A 10656-nucleotide genomic window follows, 5' to 3' on the forward strand; every position below is an offset into this window, starting at 1 on the left:
GGGTGAAATTGGGTCAGAATCCAACGGTCAGATAGCTTAAAATCGTCGCGGAAGCGACACGACTCAGATTTCATAAAAAGCTTAATAAATTCCAACCGTTCTCACACTCTTCACTTCGAACTCAATCAAATCGACCTAGAACATCACATGGACTTGATTTTCGAGGTGATGGTCAAGCCCAACTCAGTGACCGCAACAGCCTAAGATCATCGCCATCGGACTTTCGACGCGCGGTCCAGGTCCGATCCAGATCTTCCGAAAATTCCCCAGAACAACTAGATTAGCGATGGATCCCAGGTTTCAGAGTAACGTAGCGCTAACTAATCTACAAGTTTTAAGCCATGCAGATACAATTTAAAGTGATTGATGCGAATTTCACAAGCAATCAAGTATAGCGCTAATTACCCCAAAACAACTACTTAAGGAAAGATTAGCACAAAATTTCTAAGGTCGTTACAATCTACCCCCCTTAAAGAAAATTTCGTCCTCGAAATTCATACCTTCATATAATCCTCGAGGATCAGAGGGTAGGTCTTCCTGACCTCAGCTTCAGATTCCCAAGTAGCCTCTTCCACACCATGATGCGTCCATAGCACCTTCACAAGAGGGATAACCTTACTACGCAATACCTGCTCCTTCCTATCGAGAATACGCGTCGGTCGCAGTACATAAGTGGCATCCTCACTCAACTGCACTTGCTCCCAACTGATAATATGCGAAGGATAAGGAACGTACTTCTTTAGCATAGAAATATGAAATACGTTATGCACGCCCGCAAGAAGTGTGGGCAAAGCAAGGCGGTATGCTACCGCTCCCACTCGATTCAGAACTTGAAATGAACCAATAAATCTCGGCGTTAGCTTCCCCTTCTTACCGAACCGCAGAACTCCCTTCATAGGAGAGACCTTCAGAAAAACATGGTCTCCCACCTCAAACTCAAGCGGTCGATGCCTCGTATCGGCATAACTCTTCTGCCTGCTCTGCGCTGTCAGAAGTCGACGTCGAATGATGTCAACCTTCTCTGAAGTCACCTGCACCAACTCCGGGCCAAGCAAACTACGCTCACCAATTTCTGCCCAACAATGTGGTGCTCTGCACGGGCGACCATACAACGCCTCATAGGGAGCCATACCGATACTCGCCTGGAAACTATTATTATACGCGAACTCGGCATTCAAGACAATCATCCCAACTATCTTTGAAATTCAAAACACAAGCTCGCAACATATCTTCCAGACTTGATTCACGCGCTCCGTCGCCCATCGGTTATGCGGATGAAACGCGGTCTTGAACTTCGCCACACCCATTGCTTCCTGGATACGAGTCCAGAAGATAGATGTAAAACGCGTGTCTCTATCAGACACAATCTCCAGGGGAACTCCATGCAGACGCACTATCTCCTTGATATACAACCTAGCCAACTCGTCTGTAGAGTAAGTGACTCTGATCGGTAAGAAATGCGCCGACTTCGTTAATCGATCGACGATCACCCAAATAGAGTCAAATCCCTTTCTCGTCCTCGGCAACCCAGAAATAAAATCCATAGAGATGAAATCCTACTTCCATTCAGCTATGGGCATGGGCTGTAACAACCCAGGAGGTCGGCGATGCTCTGCCTTGACCTGCTGGCACGTGAGACAACGAGAAACAAATTCAGCAATTTGGACCTTCATATTGTCCCACCAATAAGACCTCTTCATATCCTGATACATCTTCGTGCTACCTGGATGCATCGCAAGTTTAGAACTTGGGCTAACTCGAGAACCTCACGTCTCAAGTCAGGGATGTCAGGAACACATAACCGGCCACGAAAACGTAGGCCCGCATCAGAACTAACACTCCAGTCGGAGTTCTCATCTGTGCCAACCCGCTGCCTCATCTTCACCAAAAGCTCATCATTGCCTGAGCTGCAACGATCCTCTCGTTGATAACGGGCTGTACACGAATGTGTGCGATAACCTTATAAGGCTCAACCACCGTAAGCTTCTGCTCAAAATCGCGTACGAACTCCAACATATCCCACTTTGCTATCATCAGTGGAGCCGCAAACTCAATAACCTTCTCCGGATGGTGCCAACCCGCTGCCTCATCTTCGTTAATCGATCGACTAGCAATGGCCGAATAAAGCATGCGTATGTACAGTCAACAACTCCAATCACGGTACCTACACAAAGGAGTGGCGCTTTTTATGGGCCTGAAACCAGGAACTGCAGGTCTGAAGGATGGATGAGCTGGCGCTAATCGAAGAGGAGGAGGAGAAATAACCTGAGGCATCGGACGACTAACCCTCTGCGGTGGAGTGAAACCACCTGCTCGCATACGGGAGAAGCAGAAACGGTCCAAGTGCCCCACCTTCCCACAATAAGAACATCTAAGATCAGCTCTCATCTGCTGAGCGGGCGGCGTTGAACGCCTCGGAGGAGAATCAACTCGCGGCCTCTTGCCGAGGAAAGGTGCACCCTGAAAATCTAGTCGCGGCCTAGGAACATCGGTGCTCGCATGCGGAACGCTCTATCTCCGTCCTGCTCTGCTCGCAAGGACATGCTTACCAGCTCCGCATAAGAAGAAATGCTAGCACAGCAAATCTTCGATCGGATCTCAGGTCTCAGTCCCTCAGAGAAACGCCGCATACTCATCGGCTGATCACCCAGGATCTACGGCCTTCATAGACTCCATGCGACAACTCCGCCAACAAAGTCCTATTAACGGGAGCTCGAGGATCGAGGTCTCGCTTCATCTGAAATTCACGTGTGGCGGACGTGCTAGCAGCGGCACCTCTCGGCCTCCGTGCACGGGTTGGGCGGCTCGGCCCGGCTTCATCCACGGGCGCTCTCTTCTTCCCCATCAAGGAAAGAAGGGAAGAAAAATTCCAAGGTCGTTACACTAACCCAAGATGTTGGGCCCCCATTGGTTGCTAGTATGATTATTTTAATCTTATAGTCCATTTAGGACTTATTTGGGCCCCCTAGGGAATCTAGCGAGCTATATGATAGTATGGAGAAGGAAGCCCATTCTGGATCCTTAGGTGTCACGCCTCAAACCCGGAAATCGGATTCACAGGAATCCCGATCGCCGAATCTGGTGTTGACAGCCTCCGTAGTACCCCATTCTCGGCTCTCAGCGTCCATATGCCAAGTTCTGATCCTGGGATCCTATAAGGAGGATTTTCCAACGTACATTTAACTCGTAAGAAGCATAACCACAACTTTACCCAAATCACAAAGGCAACATCATCATCACATATCTACTAATATAAACATTTGAATACAATGCTAAAAGGAAAATACATATGTCAAAATCAAAGCTCCAAAAGTCAGCTACATGCTCCGAGCTCCACGCTGCTGCAACCTAACATTACCTTTACACATCTATCTTGCATAAGCTTATAGAAAGCTTAGAGGGTGGTGTAAGCGTGTGCACAAAGTAAGTGCCAAGTATACAATACAATGCTATAATCAAACAATATCGAAAATACTGGTAAGATCATGAATCATATGATATCAGAGTAAGAAGAAATACTGACAAGTCCATGAGTCAAACAATATCAGAGTACACAATATAGATCAGCTATGCAAATGAAGAGTCATAAAGATCCAAATATTAAATGTTGAGGATGCAATGCAATATACATTTCCTAATTAGTTCACGAATACTGTCAACCGTATCTAGACCATATAAATGCAAAAACACAGTAACCTAAAATGCCATATGCCGATGATGTAATGCAATATGAAATATGTGGTGTGAATGAAATGACCAAGCTGCAGTGTGAAGTCGGGATGATAGTACTTGGTATCGTCGGCTATGGGGCCTATGACAAAGGACTTCTATCCAAACCAGTCCTATACCAAAATTTGGATAGATAGACTCAATGTGGTAAGCTCTTGATCTCAGGTTAGTCGCGCACCCCAACTGAAATCCTGGCCATTGCAAAAGTATACACAACAATTATTTATGCACCACCAGCCCGAATGGATAGTGAATGAATGAATATGATGTTAAATATGCAACTCCTGCTCCACAAATCAGTACTGTACATCTCTGGGATCATCACCGGAGTCTACTATACTCCAAGCTGGTTACCGCCCTGGTCGGCCGCGCAGCCCAGCGAGTGGAAAAGACCTCACTACCCACCTGTCGGTAGTATACCAATGTCTACCTAGCTCATCGATAGCGGACCCATTTGGGAGCTGGTCAAAGTCAGCTTAGCTTATAGCCCCCTCACTCGGGTGGATAAGGCCACACTCCCTACCAACTGACCACGACACAGTGAAAAACACTGCCTACTGGTATTCGGCACTCGGGCGCTCATGTATCCACTCGATCTAAACGTTGGGACATCTCCTGGCCATGAAGGTTTAGGGACTTTCAGCCATGGACATCCAACGTGCCTAGATGTTTGAACCAAACACTTTCGGTGTCTCATCTAGCCATCCACGATATGCCTGTGGAGGCTACGGCCCTAATGTCACTAGGGCATACAGTAATCACAACACACAATGCAAGGTGCATGAGTCATATAATCCAGTCATGGATCAATCCTGCGCATACCGTGTGCTCATGTGAGATAACCTCCTCCTATTAGGGAGTCTCATAACAACCTGCTTAATGACATATGTAATGGTCAACCACATCTCATAACAAACATGCAGATGATGCGTATGAGCATGTATCATGATGCTATGCTGTCACATACTCATAATCGGTATCAATAACCAGCATCGACAATCGACCTCGACAATGTGGACATTTAACCAACATTGCCCTCAAGGAATGTCCCACATAGAGCCTAACATATAGTGGACCCATGGCCTCACACAAGGGCCAAATATATAACACCATGGGCCTCACTCAAGTGCTTAATACACATCACGATGTGCCTCTCACATGGGCCTAATACACATCAGAACAGGCTCCATCGCCTGGCCCTCAAATGCACCACAATGCGCCTCATCACATAGGACTCATATACATCACATTGGGCCTTAAACACAGGCTGAATACACATCATAATGGGCCTCAAATATGGGCAACATATACGTCACATTAGGCCTCGACAATTGGCCTTAATATTTGGCCTCGACAATCGGAATCGGCCTCGACAAATCAGAATCGGCCTCGATAATTGGCCTTGACAATCGGAATCGGCCTCAACAATTGGCCTCAACAATCGGAATCAACCCCGACAATCGGCCTCGATAATCAGAATCGACCTTGATAATCGGCCTCGATAATTAGGATTGGCCTCAACAATCGACCTCGACAATCGGAATCGGCTTCGACAACTGGGCTCGACAATCAGAATCGGACTCGACAATTGGAATTGGCCTTAACAATCGGCCTCGACAACTGGCCTCAACAATCGGAATCGACCTCAACAATCAGAATCAGACTTGACAATCGGCCTCGACAACCGGACTCGACAATCGGAATCGTCCTCGACAATCAGAATCGCCCTCAACAATCAGCCTCGATAATCGGAATCGGCCTCGATAATCAGCCTTAATAAACAGAATTAGTGAGAATAAGCCTGACAAGACCTAAGGGAAGGTCACAATGTGGACATCCAACCATCATTGCCCATCAATGTGGACATTCAACCAACATTGGTCCCATGGAGTGGCCCACATAGGGCCAAACGTATAGTGGGCCCAACAGCCTCATGCAAGGACCTCGTACACAACATAGTGGGCCACATACAATCTCAATGGGCCGCATATAATCATAATGGGCCTACCATATGGGCCTCACACATCACAATGGGCTTTACCCATGGGCTCAAAATACATTTCAATGGGCCTCAACCCATGGACCCCAAATACATCTCAATGGGCCTTAACCCATTGGCTCCAATTTATATTACAATGGGCCCAACCCATGGGCCCCAAATACATCTCAATGGGCTCCAACCCATGGGCTTCAATTATATCACAATGGGCCTCAACCCATGGGCCTCGAATACATCACAATGGGCCGCACATATGGGCCACATAAATATCATATTGGGCCACAATATGTGCCATACTAACATCATATTGGGCTGCACATATGGGCCACATAAATATCATATTGGGCCTCACTAATGGGCCATATATACATCATAATGGGCCTCACTCCACGGCCACATATACAACTCAATGGGCCACATCCCATGGGCCGGTTCGTCTACATTATTCATTTATTTTTAGAGATCATTTAAGAGCATTTTTCACAAAATTTAATCCTATCGGAAGATCATCTCGACCATACCACAAATACCAGTGGAGGTAATGATTTTTACTGCTAGCAATCACAGGGCCCACCATAATGTTTATTTTCCATCTAATCTGTTTATAAGGTCACAAAGGTTTGAATTAAGAGGGAAAACAATTTCATATTGATCCAGAACTTCTGTGACCCCAAACAGTTTCAAGGGTGGGCGTTCAATCCCCACTGATTTTTTTTGCAGTTGTGGTCCACCTGATAGACGGTTGGATATAACATATACATCACAGTGTGGTCCACCATCCAGCCATCTAGACAGTGTAGATGTAAAACAGGTGGATGGCATGGTGTAAAATAGATGGACAACGTTGATACAATGCATGCATCACATGCAGCCCACCATCCAACAGTCTGGACGGTGGAGATAAAACACATTTATCATGGTGTGGTCCACGGATGCATGGTGTGGATATAACACGCAGCACATGATCAGATCCACTGATTATGCGGATGTCAATGCAGCAGCTATATAGTTGCTGTAAGGACATTAGCCAATCAGAGGTGGGCCCCACGTAGCGCCCACCATAAAATATTATATAATAATATTATTATATTTATTATTATTATTATTATTATAAACAACAACGTCCAGGCCCTGGATAGTACATCATGGTAGGCCTCACCGTCCACATGGACGGTGAGGATATACTGATGCATTAGAGTGGGTCCACGTGGGTGTGGCCCACCAGAGATTTGGATCTTCCACCGTCCAAAGCAAAGGCCTGGATGGACAGTGTAGATGGAATTCATACAGCAAGGTGGATCCCACTGTCAGGACACATGTGCAGAGGGTGGGTCTCACTTGAAATTTAGATATATCTCATTCTCTTTTAGATGCATAGAACAAACCTTGCAGATGCTTGGGCGGTATGGATTAAACACATACAACAGATCAGGCCCATAGTACTATCTGACGTCTATACAGCAGCTAGACTACTAGTGGGACCCACATAACTTACTGACGTCAGTATAGCAGTGGGTCCCACCTGTTCCATCGTCCAGAACGGTGTGGATAAAAATATAAATCATGGTGGGTCCACGTTGGTGTGGCCCACCCGATCTGAATCAAGCACATAATTGTTTTTTTTTGTCCATCAACACCTGCTGCTGGACAGCAGGACGTCCAGCAGCTCATGACCCATCTGGCCTATTGCCTGAACGTCCAGGGATTGGACATTGGGGAGAAAACCCATACATCATGACGGGGTCCAAAGGGATGGGCCACACAACCCTATCTCAAGCCGATATTTATGTTTTTCCTTCAATCAGGTCTGTCCAAATGGACTGCCGGGTGGGCCCACTCAGTGGATAGTATGGATAAAATACATTCATTATGGTGAGCCGCAAAATATGAAAGAGAGATAGAGAGAGAAAGAGAGAACGGTGGAGATGGGAGGGACCCCGCCACTATAGTCCCTCTTTGATACAAGGCGTACATCAAGATGGGTCCCACCACAAATGGACCCTCAAATACACAATAATCAATGGTTGAAAATTCATAAAATCACCCACCTTTGATCTTCTCGGACTCCTCCTTCTATTGATGCAATCTAGAGCTCCAAGGGGTGGATTTTAACGGTTGAGATCGACTTTGAAGGGTTGGATTGAGTGGTAGGGAGTGGGCCACATAAAGCTCTCTCATGGAGCTTGCTTGGACGTGGGTTGCTCTCATGGAGCTTGGGAGAAAAATGAGAGAGAGATGAGAGAGAGAGGTGATGTGAGTGATGGAGTGATGGGGAGAGAGATGGGTGAAGTGATGAAAAGTTGACTTTTGGGAATGGGTAGTTGTATTTGGGGATGGGTGTGAGTGATGTGAGTGATGTGATAGTGTACTTAACATTTGATGTAATGGATTCTCTTGGGATTGCAATGCATGGTGTTTTCCTCGAATTGAACGCGGGCCCACATCTCCTGGCCTGGGTATTGCCTCGGCACGTGAGACGTGGCGTCGGAACCGCAGCGACGGCGCGGTCGCTAGGGTACAAGTCTCAGGTTGAGCTGACTCTGAAATGTGGGATATGACTCAGGGTCGGGTGCAAATGCTGATTATAGGTTGCGAGTTGCCCAAATTCGATCGGGAGGACCGCGGAAGCCTACAAAATGGTATGGGCTAGAATACGGGTCTCACATTAGGAATATAGGTAGGCCACTTAGGCCCAACCTTGATATGAGGAGAGTATATTATTACCATATATGGTAGGATCTGTGATGTCAGATTTGGTATATCCATAGTTGGGGACTGATCTTTATGATATGGTTTAGATCTGCTATCCTTCTATGGACCCCGCCTCGTGTATAGGCCGATTATTGATATCGACTATGAGTACGTGCTAGTATAACATCATGATACAAGCCCATTGAGATGTTATGAGGCCCATCGTGATTGTATTAAGCCCATTCTCATCTTCCCTTAGTGGGCTAACCCAAATCGTTGGGCCCCTACTGTTATTAGTATGACCCATCTCACCTTATTGGGCTAACCCCAAACTGTTGGTGTTATGCCCCAAACTTAGAAAATGGGCTCATAGAATTCTTGATCGCTGAATCCGGTGCTGACAGCCTCCATAATATCCCATTCTCGGCTCCCACCACCCATACACCAGGTTCCGATCTTGGAATCCTACAAGGAGTATTTTTCGACGTATATTTATTTCATAAGAAGCATAACCACAAGCATACCCAAATCATAAAGGCAACATCATCATCACATATCCACTAATATAAATAGTTAAATAAAGTGCTGAAAGGGAAATACACATCAAAATTCAAAGCTTCAGAAGACAGCTGCACGCTCCAAGCTCAATGCTGCTGCGACCTAACGTTACCTGCACACATCTATTGCGCATAAGCATATGGAAAGCTTAGAGGGTGGTGTAAGTGTGTGCGATGCACATGCTAAGCATATAAATACCAGAGTAAGTGGAAATACTAACAATCCATAAATCGTATAATATTAGAGTAATATGGAAACATGCTAGTAAGTCCATAAATATCATCAGCCTTATTCGGGCTATGTGATGTAAAGACATAATAAGCCAATATCATATACTGAGGATGCAATACAATATGCAAATCCTGATGAGTCCACGAATACCGTCAACCTCATCTAGCTATAAAAATGTAAAAATATAGCAACCCAAAATGTCATATGCCACGGATGTAATGCAATATGCAGTGCGAATGAAATGACCAAGCTGGAGTGTGAAGTTGGGATAATAGTATGTAGTATTACAGGCTATTGGGTCCATCACAAGGGACTTCTATCTAAACCAGTCCCATAACTAAATTTGGATAGTCAGGCTTAATGTAGTAAACTCCTGATCTCAGGTTGGTCGAGTGCCCCAATCGAAATTCTGACCATTACGAAGGTACATATATCAATTAGTTGTGAACCACCAGCCTGAGTGGATAGTGAATGAATGAATGAATGAGTATAATGGTGAGTATGCTACTCCTGTTCAATAAGTCCATATATCAACACTGTACATCTTTGGGATCATCACCGGGGTCTAGCACACTATAATGCAATTGTCGCCCACTGGACGTGCAACTATGCAAGTGAAAGAGACCTCAGTATTCGCCTGGCCAGTAGTTAGCCAATATCTACCCGGCACGTCGATAGCAGACCTAATTATGAGCTGGTCAAACTTAGTCTAGCTATGTCCACTACCCTCGGGCGGGTAAGGCGATAACCCCTTCCCAACTGAGCATGACACAATGGGAGATGCAGCCTACTGGTATTCGACACTCGGGTACTCATGTATCCACTTGGTCTAGATGTTGGGGCATCTCCTGGCTACGGAGGTTTATGGATTTTTACCCAAAGACATCTATGGTACCCTGATGCTAGTAACAGATTTTGGGTGTCCCATCTGGCCATCCACGACATGCCTATGGAGGCTACGAACCTGATGTTGCTAGGGTGTACAGTAATCACAACACACAATATAAGATGCATGAGTCATACAATCCAGTCATGCATCAATCCTGTGCATACTGTGTACTCATGTGAGACAATCTCCGCCTATCAGAGAGTTTTATAACAACCTGCCTAATGACATTTGCAATGGTCAACCACATCTCATAACAAACATGCAGATGATGCGTATGGGCATGTATCATGATGCTATGCTATCACATACTCATAATCGGTATCAACAACTAGCATCGATAATCAGAATCGGCCTTGATAATCAGAATCAGCCTCGATAATCGGAATCAGTCTCGATAATCGGAATCGGCCTCGACAATCGGAATCGGCAATCTGCCTTGACAATTGGAATCAGCCTCGACAATTGGAATCAACCTCGATAATCAGAATCGGCCTCAACAATCGAAATCAACCTCGATAATCGAAATCGACCTCGACAATCGAAATCGGCAATCGGCCTC

This window comes from Magnolia sinica, chromosome 2, assembly GCF_029962835.1.
Source record: "Magnolia sinica isolate HGM2019 chromosome 2, MsV1, whole genome shotgun sequence".
NCBI lineage: Eukaryota > Viridiplantae > Streptophyta > Magnoliopsida > Magnoliales > Magnoliaceae > Magnolia > Magnolia sinica.